Below are 11,410 nucleotides of genomic sequence, written 5' to 3' on the forward strand. Positions count from 1 at the left end.
GGGGTGCCCTTAAACCAGTGGGGACACCATTCCACCCCAAAGGAGAGACATGGGTCTCAGCATCAGAACACGTTCTAGAAGTGCAGACATTGAAGTTCTTCCCCTGTGCGGTCACAACCACCGAAAAGGGCGTTGAGAAGAAAGAGAGTGACAGCAAACTAAAAAACAATCATTCTTGTGATGTATCACCTTCTTAGCAGATGAATCTTCACCTAAGGAGGTGCACATTTCCCCTGGGAGGATGAGTAAGAACCTGCAGAGAGACCCACAGCATTAGAAGAACTGTTTCAATATTTAAAATAAATGTGTAAGTCACAAGACTAAAAATGCATGTATTTAAGCTACAAAAGACATCAAGTAGAGCGAAGAAAATCTGGTTGGGAAGAGGAAGGTGAAATTAAAAGGATGAGAAATACTCATCTGCTTTGGCAGGCCCTGGGCTGGGAGCGCCCTACGTGGAATCCCATGTATTCCCCACTCCATAAGGGACATGGCTACTTTCTTGACTCAGTGACTTTGTTCCCTACTCTGAACAAATGTGAATAATAATGGCACCATCCTCCCAGAGTGGTTGTGGAATTAAATGAGTTCATAGATTGAAGGCACTTCGTTAATTAATAGTAACCTTTTGATGTTCCGCCTACCTGGTTTTTGTTGCAAAAACTCCTTTATATCCTGGCTCCCCCCTGACCTCTTCGGAGCCCTCCCTCAGAGCCATCTGAGAGGCTGCCTTGAGGGCTTAAGTCCTCGGAAAATCTGCCCAATAAAAAGTAATTCTCAACTTTAAGTTGTGGATTTCTTTTTCAGTCCACACGATGCTGCCTCAGAGCAGCAGAGCTGAGGTTTGAACCCAAGTTTTCTGAATTCAAATTCTAATCAATGCCACAGACAGCCTTTCTGTTACCCTTCCAAAAATACACATTCTAAATGGGTGATTTAATCTCAACTCAACAACATCATACTTTTTAGACATTGTTTTAAAGAGGAAAAGCTCTGAGCTTGCAGTCAGAGAACTTGATCTCAAATGCTGACGGACAGAGGTGAAGAAAGATATGGTAAGTTTCGGTGTCTGTGGAGAACTTAAAGGAGGGGTCCAAAGTTCAGAAAAAAATTCAAGGCTAGAAATACATACTGAGGAGTTATTAAGTTTAGGGATAGATGGTTACTGAAGCCCAGGCACGAACGAGCTGGAAGAGGAAGAATGGGTAGAGTTTAAAAGAGGAAAACCCGAGGCTTAGGAAAGAACACAGGCCAGGACAACTGAGCTGCTCATGGAAAACAGGTTTAGAAAATGCCAAATGCACTTCGATATTGGCGGTTCCAAGTTGTGGATACAGAGCGGAGAAGCAGCGCTCTTATTCTCCTGTATAATTGCATCTCACACCTTCTGCATAATACAGATTTGCTCTGAGATAAGCTATCTAGGACTTTCCATTTCTCTGCTGGCTAAGATCCAACTTGGATTTGGCATTTCCCAGGGTGTTAACAACCGTGTCTGTATTTTGGTTCTGTACTTATTAGGAGTTCTCTGAAAATAGCCCCTAGCAACTTCTGCTCTGTCTTTCTGAATGCGATGCTGAAAACTCTTGCAGCTGAATATGATTTTCAACACTCCGTTCCTCCTGGGAAGAATTGCGATGGAGACCCACATTGGTCTCTTCAAGGCCCGTAAAGCAGCACCCCTCTTGTTTTATGGAAACCACACCCCTAGTGAAACAGCCTTAACTGGTGGTTGGCTACAGCAGACTGTATACTTTTAAGGCTTAAAAGTGTAACACCGGTCCTTACACACTCTCAAGTGAAAATTCAGGCTGGGTAATCAGCCATTAAAAGAGAGAGAGAGAGAGAGAGAGGAGTAACATTTAACAAAAATTCAAATCCTCCCAAAAATTATGTCAAAGATAGAGTACACTGAGGAAAACCAAACTAAAATGGGGAGAAAATCATGCATGAAAAATGAATATTCAATAGGTGATGACTAAATGAAATGTTAGAAGAGAGCGGTTATCAGTTCACTTTTCCTTTGATCAAACAAAAGTTTTTTATGTATACCAGGAGCCAGACACTGTTTGAGCATTTCTGCACATACATTCTCTAATAGTCACAACCCTGGAAGAAAGTTTTTAAGCACCACTGTACAGATAAAGGAACTGTGGTTCAGAGAAATTAAGGAACCCTCTCCGCATCACACAGCTAGAAATTAATACAGTAGGGCTCGAGCTCAGGGCTTCCTGACTCGAATCCCATTCTTTGCTGGGAGAACTTGCATTAAACTACAACACATAGAGATGCAGGGTCCCACATATCAATCGTGTCTTCAAGAATGAGGCATGTGCACACAATTACAAGAGACCGAACACGCCAGCGTCAGTGCCAGGAGGCCAATGGGTCAAAACGCAAAGAGCTGTGAGTGGCTTGTTTCAATCTGGGAGCAGAAAGGACTGGCTGGTTGGTTGCATATCAGCTCCTGAAGGTACAAAACGAGCAAGGAGTATTCTCAAGAATGTGGAAATCTCGTGAAGAAATAGAAGGATAGGAGTGGATGAGCAATGACGAGCACCTGTGGGAATGAACTGGAAAGGCTGAAATAAGTTGGGACTAGAGTGCAAAAGGGTTGTGAATGCCATGCAGAGAGCTTGGCTGTTATTTTGTAGGAAAGAGAGGGACAGGAAGACATTGAACGTGAAAGGTGAGGCATGTGACCCGTTTTAGGTCTCATGCAGGGGCAGTGACGAGGTTGGACACTGAGGGTGGAGGGGCAGGATATCCCTGTTGGAATGTGCTTGGTGACCCTGTGGCCATCTCTGCAGGTATGGGAGAAAGGACAGATAGGGGAGATATTATCAAAAAAGTGTAGACAAGAATAAATATGATGATGAAAACGTGTGTTTGGGAAGATGTGATGGCTAATTTGATATGTCAGCTTGACTGGGCCACAGGGCACTCAGATATATAGTCGAATGTTATTCTAGGTGTTTCTGGGAGGGTGTTTTGGCATGAGATTAACGCTTTAGTCCATAGACTGAGTAAAGCAGATTGCCCTCCTTAATCTGAGTGGGCCTCATCCAATCAGTTAAAGGTCTAAATAGAACAAAAAGGCTGACCCTCCTGAGTAAGAAAGAATTCTTTCTGCCTGATGGCTTTCAGACTAGGATGTTGGCCTTTTCCTGCCTTTTGACTCAAACTGAAACATTGTCTTTCCCTGGGGCTCAAGCCTGCCAGCTGAGTGACCCTGAAGATCTTGGGACATCTTAGTCTCTATAATTGCATGAGCCAATTTTGTATAAAAATCTTTTTTTTTTTTCTCACCACAGCGGTGAGAGGCCCACGCGGGCCTCTCACCGCTGTGGCCTCTCCCGTTGCGGAGCACAGGCTCAGCGGCCATGGCTCACGGGCCCAGCCACTCTGCGGCATGTGGGATCTTCCCGGACCGGGGCACGAACCCGTGTCCCCTGCATCGACAGGCGGACTCTCAACCACTGCGTCCCCAGGGAAGCCCAATAAATCTTTTTAAATATACACATCCAATTGGTTCTGTTTCTCTGGGGAGCCCTGACTAATCCAAGATGACATCAGAATGCTAGCGCAGGTGAATGGGAATTGGTAACAGTTCCAGAGATCAGAGCAGACTCAGGTTTGGAGGAAGATGAGGAACGCAATTCAGACATGAAGTCTTAGGTGAATAAGGAGGCAGAGACAGTTGGATGTATGAGTCAAAAGCCCAAGAGAACGATCTGGGCTGATTCCGGAGATTTGGGAGCCCTCATGAGGTGTGTAAGAGTTGAGGGTATGGGCTGGAATCACCAAGGAAGAGGGTCTAGGAGAGAAACACTCTGCTTAGGACACTGTGTCTGGTCTGAAGCCAGTGACAACCATGCCCTCCAGAAGAGTGACCCTGAATGCATCCCTTCCAGGTACACAAGACCTTTCTCCCTTTCCTTCTCTGAGAACTGGCACAAAAATTCCAGAGTCACCTTCCAGGCAGAGAATCTATAAGACGGCCTCATTTTTGCTCTCTCAGGTGGCACCCTGATCATTCCTCTGGATCTGCCCAGCCCTGTGAAGCGTTCTTTCTCCTCTTTTTGCTATATTTTGAGCTCCATTCCTATGTCGCCATCTAAGTTCATTGTTTTTGCCATTCTGGAAAATAATTCACCAGTCTGTCCCTATGGAATCTATTTCCTGCTAAGGTGAAGGACTTCTTTGTGTTCGTTCTCATCAGGCAGGGCCCAGCGGTATCCTGGGAACCTGAACCAAGAGAGATCTCCTTTCCACTTAGACAGGGGAGAGCGTGAGGTGCTCCCAGGATCTCGAAAACACCACATCACGGTAGAGACACATTTTTAAACTAGCACGCAGATCGGCAAGTTCACCTCCTTTTAGCCATCCATCCATCCAGCCAGCCAGCCAGCCAGCCAGCCAGCAGACCTATATCGAGTGCCCACGTGGAACCAAGTGCCTGTTATGCAGTCCCCAAGGACTGCATAGGATCACACTGATAACACAGGGTTAACAACACCTCCCTCCACGGCACTGCACAGACTGAAATAATAAGTGTCAAGTGCTGAGCACAGTGCCTGGCCCACGCCGGTGCCCCTTCAGTTCCCAGAGCTCCCCCTTCTTGACCCTACGTCCCCAGTCAATTAGCAAATTTGGCTTTGCTGCTGAATTTCTCTTGCTACCGCAGGTTCCTCCCACTTTGAGTCTGTCCTCCTACAGTTCTTCCCTCCTAAGCTAAGCTACCAACCAAGTACATTTTTGCCTGGAAAAGCCTGCTGCTCCATGGAGCTAAGAATTAGACAAATGATGCAGCTGGGACCAAGGACAGACAGGAGCGATTACAAGGGCATCTGAGCAGGGCCACTTTGGGGGAGGGGGGTTCCTGAGCACCCAGAAACTCCGTGACCAGCAGGGGGCTGCTGACTCCTGCACTCTGTGTGTGTGTGTGTGTGTGTGTGTGTGTGTGTGTGTGTGTGTGTGTGTGTGAGTGTGCGGGTCAGGGCACCCACATCCACGGTCCAATCATTCAACATCCTTTCCACTCAAGAGCAAAGGTGGGCACAGGTAACAATCTGCATCACACCTGTGTATCGAGGCCCTTCCTGCTGTGCTGCTTTTTAGCCTCCTAGGAATTAAAGCTATTGGAGGCCGGTGGACAGTTTCTTTTCCTTGATAAATGACTAGGAAAGTAAATAATATTCAGGCTCACCCACCTCGAAGGCAGCTGTTCTTAGGATTAATTGGAAGGTTGTCCTGTTTAAGCCTCCCATATTTCTTTGGTAAAGAAAAAAATCACAAAATCATGTGACCTTCATATTTGGTTCACGACTAGAAACAAATCTTCACTGGCTGCTGTTTCCAAGAATTTGTGGGGACATGAAGCAGTGGCCATGTTTACAGGGCACTAAATTGTGTAATTAAAAAACATGCTTGGACGGTCGGGGCAGAAAAACTCGATGCCAGCGTGGATTTGCAGCCAGGATTCTGCATGTGGCTGTTCTGCCCAGGCCTGGCCTCAGAGGCAGGGATGCGGGAGACAAACCCAGAGGGAAGAGACGCCTGAGAAAGGTGTCTGCAAAGTGGGGAGGAAAGTTAAGGAGGAGCCATGGAGACTCAGTAATTCTGAGACTCTGAGTCCACCCGCTTTTTCAGAGACAGGGAAACTGAGGCACAGAGGGGAGTAACTTTCCCAAGATCGCTCGTTGTTTGTTTATTTGTTTGTTTGTTTTTTAAACAAGCTGGCTTTATTAACTTCATTGGCATATTTTCTTTCTGGCCACTGTGCATAATTTGCGGGATCTTAGTTCTGTGACCGGGGTTTGAACCCACACCCTTGGCAGTGAAAGAGCAGGGTCCTAACCACTGCACCGCCAGGGAATTCCCCAGATCTTTTGTTGTTTGGAATGACCATTCTCCTACATTTGTGGTAAATTACAAACTGACCCAGGGTCACTCCACTTTCCCCTTTCTAACTCCCTCCCCCAAACACCAGGGACACGCACACGCCAATACACATACACACACACACACAACCACACACACACACACACACACACACACACACACACACACACAGAGTGAAAACAAAATGAACGACGTGTGGTCGAGAGAAGATACACAGAACTGAAGTGAATCAGCAATGGCACACTGATTGGCATCACTTGCATGGCATGGTCACTTGCATGACCTTGTATCTTTTGTTTATCTTTTTTGTTTAAAATCATAAAGAACTTCCATGACCCTACCATCTAAGCCAGGAACTAGAACATATCCAGTTAAATAATATTTATCTTCTGTTCCTCACATATATCAACTTCCTACCTCCCTTCTCCCACCAGAGGTAACCAACATCCTAAATTTCATATTCCTTACTATGTTGCATTTACATATACGCATAACAAGGTATCATTTAGTTTTCTTAATCTTTAACTCCATGTTAGTATCATACTCTATGTGTCAGATGTATTTTTTCTGTCCACAATCACACTATTATTATTTGTCCAGATTGTTTGTCATTGAAGTTCATTCATTTTCACTGTTATGTAATATTCTCTTGTGTGACTATATTAGTTTATCAATTCATTCTCCTGTCAATAGACTCATGGGTTACTTGATCTTTTTATTAGAAAGAGTACTTCTATGAATATTCTGATACATATCTTGTACACATCTGCAAGACTTTCTCTTACGTGTATGCCTAGGAGATAATTGTTTGGTGCTAATGTACGTGAATGTTCAAATTTATGAAAAATCACAAATTGCTTTTCAAAATGATTATAGCAGTTTACATTTCCACAGCAAAGAAGCAGGAACACCATTGACCCATCTTCCTTCCAAAACAGAAATGTCAAACTTCTTCAATTTTGCCACTCAAATGGATACAAAATGGTGTCTCATATTGGTCTTGATTTCTACCTTCAGATGTTTGTTCATCAGATATGTGTCCTCATCTGTGAAACTTCTGTGCCTTTGCCCAGATTTATTGGGTGGATTTTCCATATTGATTTCAGGAGTTCTTTTTTTTGTTGTTTTAATTTATTTATTTTTGGCTGTGTTGGGCCTTCGCTGCTGCACGTGGGCTTTCTCTAGTTGTAGCGAGCGGGGGCTACACTTTGTTGCGGCTTGCGGGCTTCTCCTTGCGGTGGCTTCTCTTGTTGTGTAGCACAGGCTCTAGGCACGTGGGCTTTAGTAGTTGCGGCAAGCAGGCTCAGTAGTTCTGGCTTGCAGGCTCTAGAGTGCAGGCTCAGTAGTTGTGGCACAGGGGCTTGGTTGCTCTGCAGCATGTGGGATCTTCCCAAACCAGGGCTCGAACCCGTGCCCCCTGCATTGGCAGGCGGATTCTTAACCACTGTGCCACCAGGGAAGTCCCAGATTTCAGGAGTTCTTAATACTAGGATTTTGTCAGTTATTGATGTTGCAGGTTTCATCTCCTAGCTTGTAGCTTGTCTTTTCACTTCTTTTATGGTGTCTTTTGAGGATCAGAACTTCTTAATTTTAATGTAGTGTAATTTATCAGTCTTTAATTTCACGTTGGTATATTGGACTTTACTTCTCAAACCACTGCCAATTCTGCATCACAGTTTACAGTTCACACTCCTTATCTTTTCTGTACCCCGTAAACCTGGTGAGCAAGATTTAACATTTCCTCATTTTATAGATGAGGAACCTAAGTCTTGATGGTCAGTAGGTCACAAAGCCGAGAAGCAGCTGTGTGAGGACCGGGGCTCGAGTCCTGAATCCCCAGTTTAGTTCCCCAGCCCTGCACTGCCTCTCTGCGCTATGTCAGGAATTCAGCCAGCCATCCTAACAGCAAACACTTCCTTTAGGGTCTGATGTGCATTCCACATAGTGCTAAGCCCTAGAGACAGAGAGATAAGCAGAATGTCATCTCTACGCTTGCAAAGCTTGTATCCGAGGGAATGTGCCTAGAGAAGGTTTTTTATGAGACATCTGAGCTTGGCCTTGAAGGAGAGTAGTCTTTTTCAAAGTGTGGGCCTTTAGAATGGGTGGGATTGTTCTAGAAGAGGGAAACAGCATGAGCAAAGGCACGGAGGGAGGCAGGAGCATGGTGAGGGGCTGAGCTGTCCCATCTGGGGCAGGGCAGGGGAAGGAGTGGGAAAAGAAGCCGGGCCCCAAGACAAAGGTCAGATTGTGAAGAACCCTGTGGGCTTCCCTAACTAGCAGGAACTTCACCCTGTAGGCAATACATCTTTGACTGTGAAGCTCTGAGATCTGGCTTGCAAAGCCACTCTGTCCTCTAATATTGCTTCCAAGATCTCCTTCTTGAAGATTTCCACCTGCCAGGTAGGGCATTCCTTTCATTGGTCCTCTGAGTCCAAGGGTTTTCTTCTCAGTGTTGCATCCTGAGATTTGGTGAGGAAAGCTTTTATTCTTGCTTATCAAGTAATGCATAGAATTCCGTCTTTTCTGCCCTACTGCCATCATCATCCAATGAATGCTGGCCCAGGGTGTTGACCTGAAAGCATGGCGGAGCACACGGTAAGATGGGCAGAGCACAGGCTTGGGTTTGATTTTCAGCGTTGCTACTAACCATGTGACCAGGGCATGTTTCTTCATCTCTCTGAGACAATTTTGCAGGTCATCATGAGAATTTAAGGACATATGGAACACGCCTAAAGCCAAGGAAACATCCAACAGATGTCAGTTGACTCTTATGACTCTTATGACTCTTATGACTCTTATGTCAGTTGACTTATGTCAGCTGACATAAGTCCTACATCACACCCCTGAGGCCATGCAATCTAGACAGAGAAAGAGCGCCCCTACTGAAACCAAAGCAAGTAAACTAGAAATCAGGGCAGGTAGTGCCCAGACTGGGAGAGTGCCCAACTAAGTGGAAACAGGAGAAGATGAGGCAAAAGGCACTTATTCTCCTGAACATACGGAATAGTTTCAAAATTTTATATCTAATAAGCCACAAAGCAAGACTCAAGAAATTCCAGAAGAATCTATTTTGAACATTGAGTGGAAGTGTCCACACAGAGCAGTTCTGCCTTTGCTTCTGGTGTGCACCCCCAAAAGTTTCAATGGGCAGGACCCAGTTTTATGTTGGTTTTTTTCAGCTTGGGATTCCCATAACATGCATGTGCTAAGCATGTGGCTGCTACATCTGCAGATGTCATGGGATTTCTTCCAGAAAACTCCTCCATCCCCCAACTCACAGCCACTAGCAGAAAGCAACCTTCTAGCATCTCTCATGGGGTGGGATTTATCTTATTCAGGATCCTCTAATTCTTCTCTCTTGAAGATTAGCAGTACCGATGGGAACTTACATAATTTTCTAGATTCCTCTTCTTTCTCTATAACATTCTGGGGACCTGGGGGAGGGTGGGAAGCCATGGGCCAGAGCTATCCCAAGATGTGCCAAGAATCTTCTGTTTCCTTCCTTAGACCTGCCTGTCAGAGCATAAAACATCACATTTTACCCCTTTCTGAATTTGATTACTTTGCTGCTGAATCTTTCTTGGCTGTTACAACTTTTGTTTCTTCAGTTGGTCATCAAGAGGGGGGTTTTGCAATCCACCTTCATCTCACCATCATTGCCTGAAAGTCTCTGTATCAAGAAATTGTTAAGAAACTTCTCTATGCCCTAGCCTGTGCCAACTTTGCTGGAAATAAAGGATAATTAGACAAGATCCATCCCCAGGAGCTTATGTTAATCTAGTTGTTAGGTTATGAAGATGTGGTCAGAAGCTACAGTAATAGGACTTAATAAACAGAAATAAAGACTAGTGTCCTAGGGAAAAGTCATAAGCTACACCCATCCAGATAGTATCATAATAATCAGCATTGTACCTCATGAATTTCAAAATGCGTTCATGTTCATGATCTTGTCTGAGCCTCACCTACTCCAGCGATCTGGGCAGGATAAGAGAAAAGACAAGTGGCTTGCCCGAAGCCAGAGTCAAAGATGTAAGGATGGGGGTAAGGGCTGAAAGGAAATGGGACTATCACACTCATAAAAATGCACCATGAGCTGAACCACAGAAACCAACACAAGAAAAGGCTGAGTCACACAAACTTAAACTGAGTAAATTATTAGTTCATCAAATAAAATTTCACAAAATGGATTTTTATTTTTTAAAGAGTAAGTTCTATTATTCTCAATATACTTTCCCAATGCCTACAAATTGATTTATATACAACAGTTTCATTGGTTGCATAAATGTGGCTTCTGTATGTTTCAAAGCAAGAGAAGCTCTGGGATGTCTCAGTGGCAGAACAGGTCCTAGAAGCCCCAGGGGCTTCTCACTCTAGCTCAAATATAACTGATCAGAGGGTAAGCAGGGAAGAAGAGACAGTGTAGGACTTTGGGGTTCAAATTCCAATTTACCGTCTTTGAAGTAGGCATGACACATTCAGAATTGTAAGGAATATTTAAACTACAGACTGCTTGGGACATAGTAGATGCTCAATTTTTAAAAGTACTTTGGATATGGAGGTATCCAATTTTCATCCTTTTTACTTTTTTTCACAAATATTTATTGAGAGTACTAGCCACGTGCTGCACACCATGCTTATTATGTATTGTCTAATTTAATCTTGTCCTTTTCCTCATAATGCTACTTGTGCTAGGAATTGACATACCATTTTCACAGATGAGGAAAATAGAGGCTCAGAGGCTTTGTGTGACTCGCCCAAGGTTGGGGAAGTGTTGTGTGACAGGGCTGGTTTCCAGTGCAGGCCTGTCAGACTCCAAAGACTTCACGCACACCTAGTACCATGTTCTTGCCTCCGTAATACATGTAAGAAGAAGAATAGCAAACCCTTAGCATCTACAATGTGTCTGGATCTGTTCCAAGAGATTTACTATTTAATTTAAATTTGCATATTTAATTAACATTTAAAACTCATTTAATCTGTACACAGCCCTTTGAGGTAGGTACCATTATTATCCCATTTTACTGATGAAAAAAAAATGTGAGCTACAGAGGAATTGAGTAACTCAATGTAGGTCCCGTAATCTGCCTCTAATTATCTGAAGGAACAGTATGGGCCAGACCTGATATGTACACCCAGCTTGGGGACAATAAGGCCGTGACCCATATGTGCTTTAGCTCCAACGGAGAGGAATGAACACAAGGGCTCCCCAAAACCTTTCCCCTCTCTGGATCTTATCGCTCCAGTTTTAACTAAGATAGACAAGACTAAAAGTTAGGCTGCTTTTATCCATGTAGAGCTTTTTCTCTTTGATGAGAAAGAAGCTAAACTCTAATTTGCTCTCTTTTGAATACAAAATTTGACTTCAATTAACCAAAATTTTTCTTACTTTGCATTTTTTACAGAGATCCTCTTTGTTCTTGAAACTCACCAATGGCTAAGTATATTCAGGTGCAGAAAATCCCACTGAGACTTGGGGTTCTTGTGAGTCACCTCTCTTCACGTCCCT

General features: G+C 44.2%; 1 long non-coding RNA gene across 2 annotated transcripts in view; it reads right to left on the reverse strand.

Moving 5' to 3' along the window:
• Positions 1-10,751, reverse strand: part of LOC125960761 (uncharacterized) — a 49,676-nt gene extending 38,925 nt beyond the window's left edge. Inside the window, exons 1-3 of one of the 2 annotated variants that reach the window (XR_007470763.1) lie at positions 10,609-10,751; positions 9,817-9,879; positions 651-756 (exon numbers count right to left, since the gene is read on the reverse strand). This is a non-coding gene — a long non-coding RNA (uncharacterized LOC125960761). Of the gene's footprint in view, positions 1-650; positions 757-9,816; positions 9,880-10,608 lie in introns of those variants that run through there. The other variant, XR_007470762.1, reaches the window with a different exon arrangement.
• Positions 10,752-11,410: the final 659 nt, after the last annotated feature.

This window comes from Orcinus orca, chromosome 13 (assembly GCF_937001465.1).
Source record: "Orcinus orca chromosome 13, mOrcOrc1.1, whole genome shotgun sequence".
NCBI lineage: Eukaryota > Metazoa > Chordata > Mammalia > Artiodactyla > Delphinidae > Orcinus > Orcinus orca.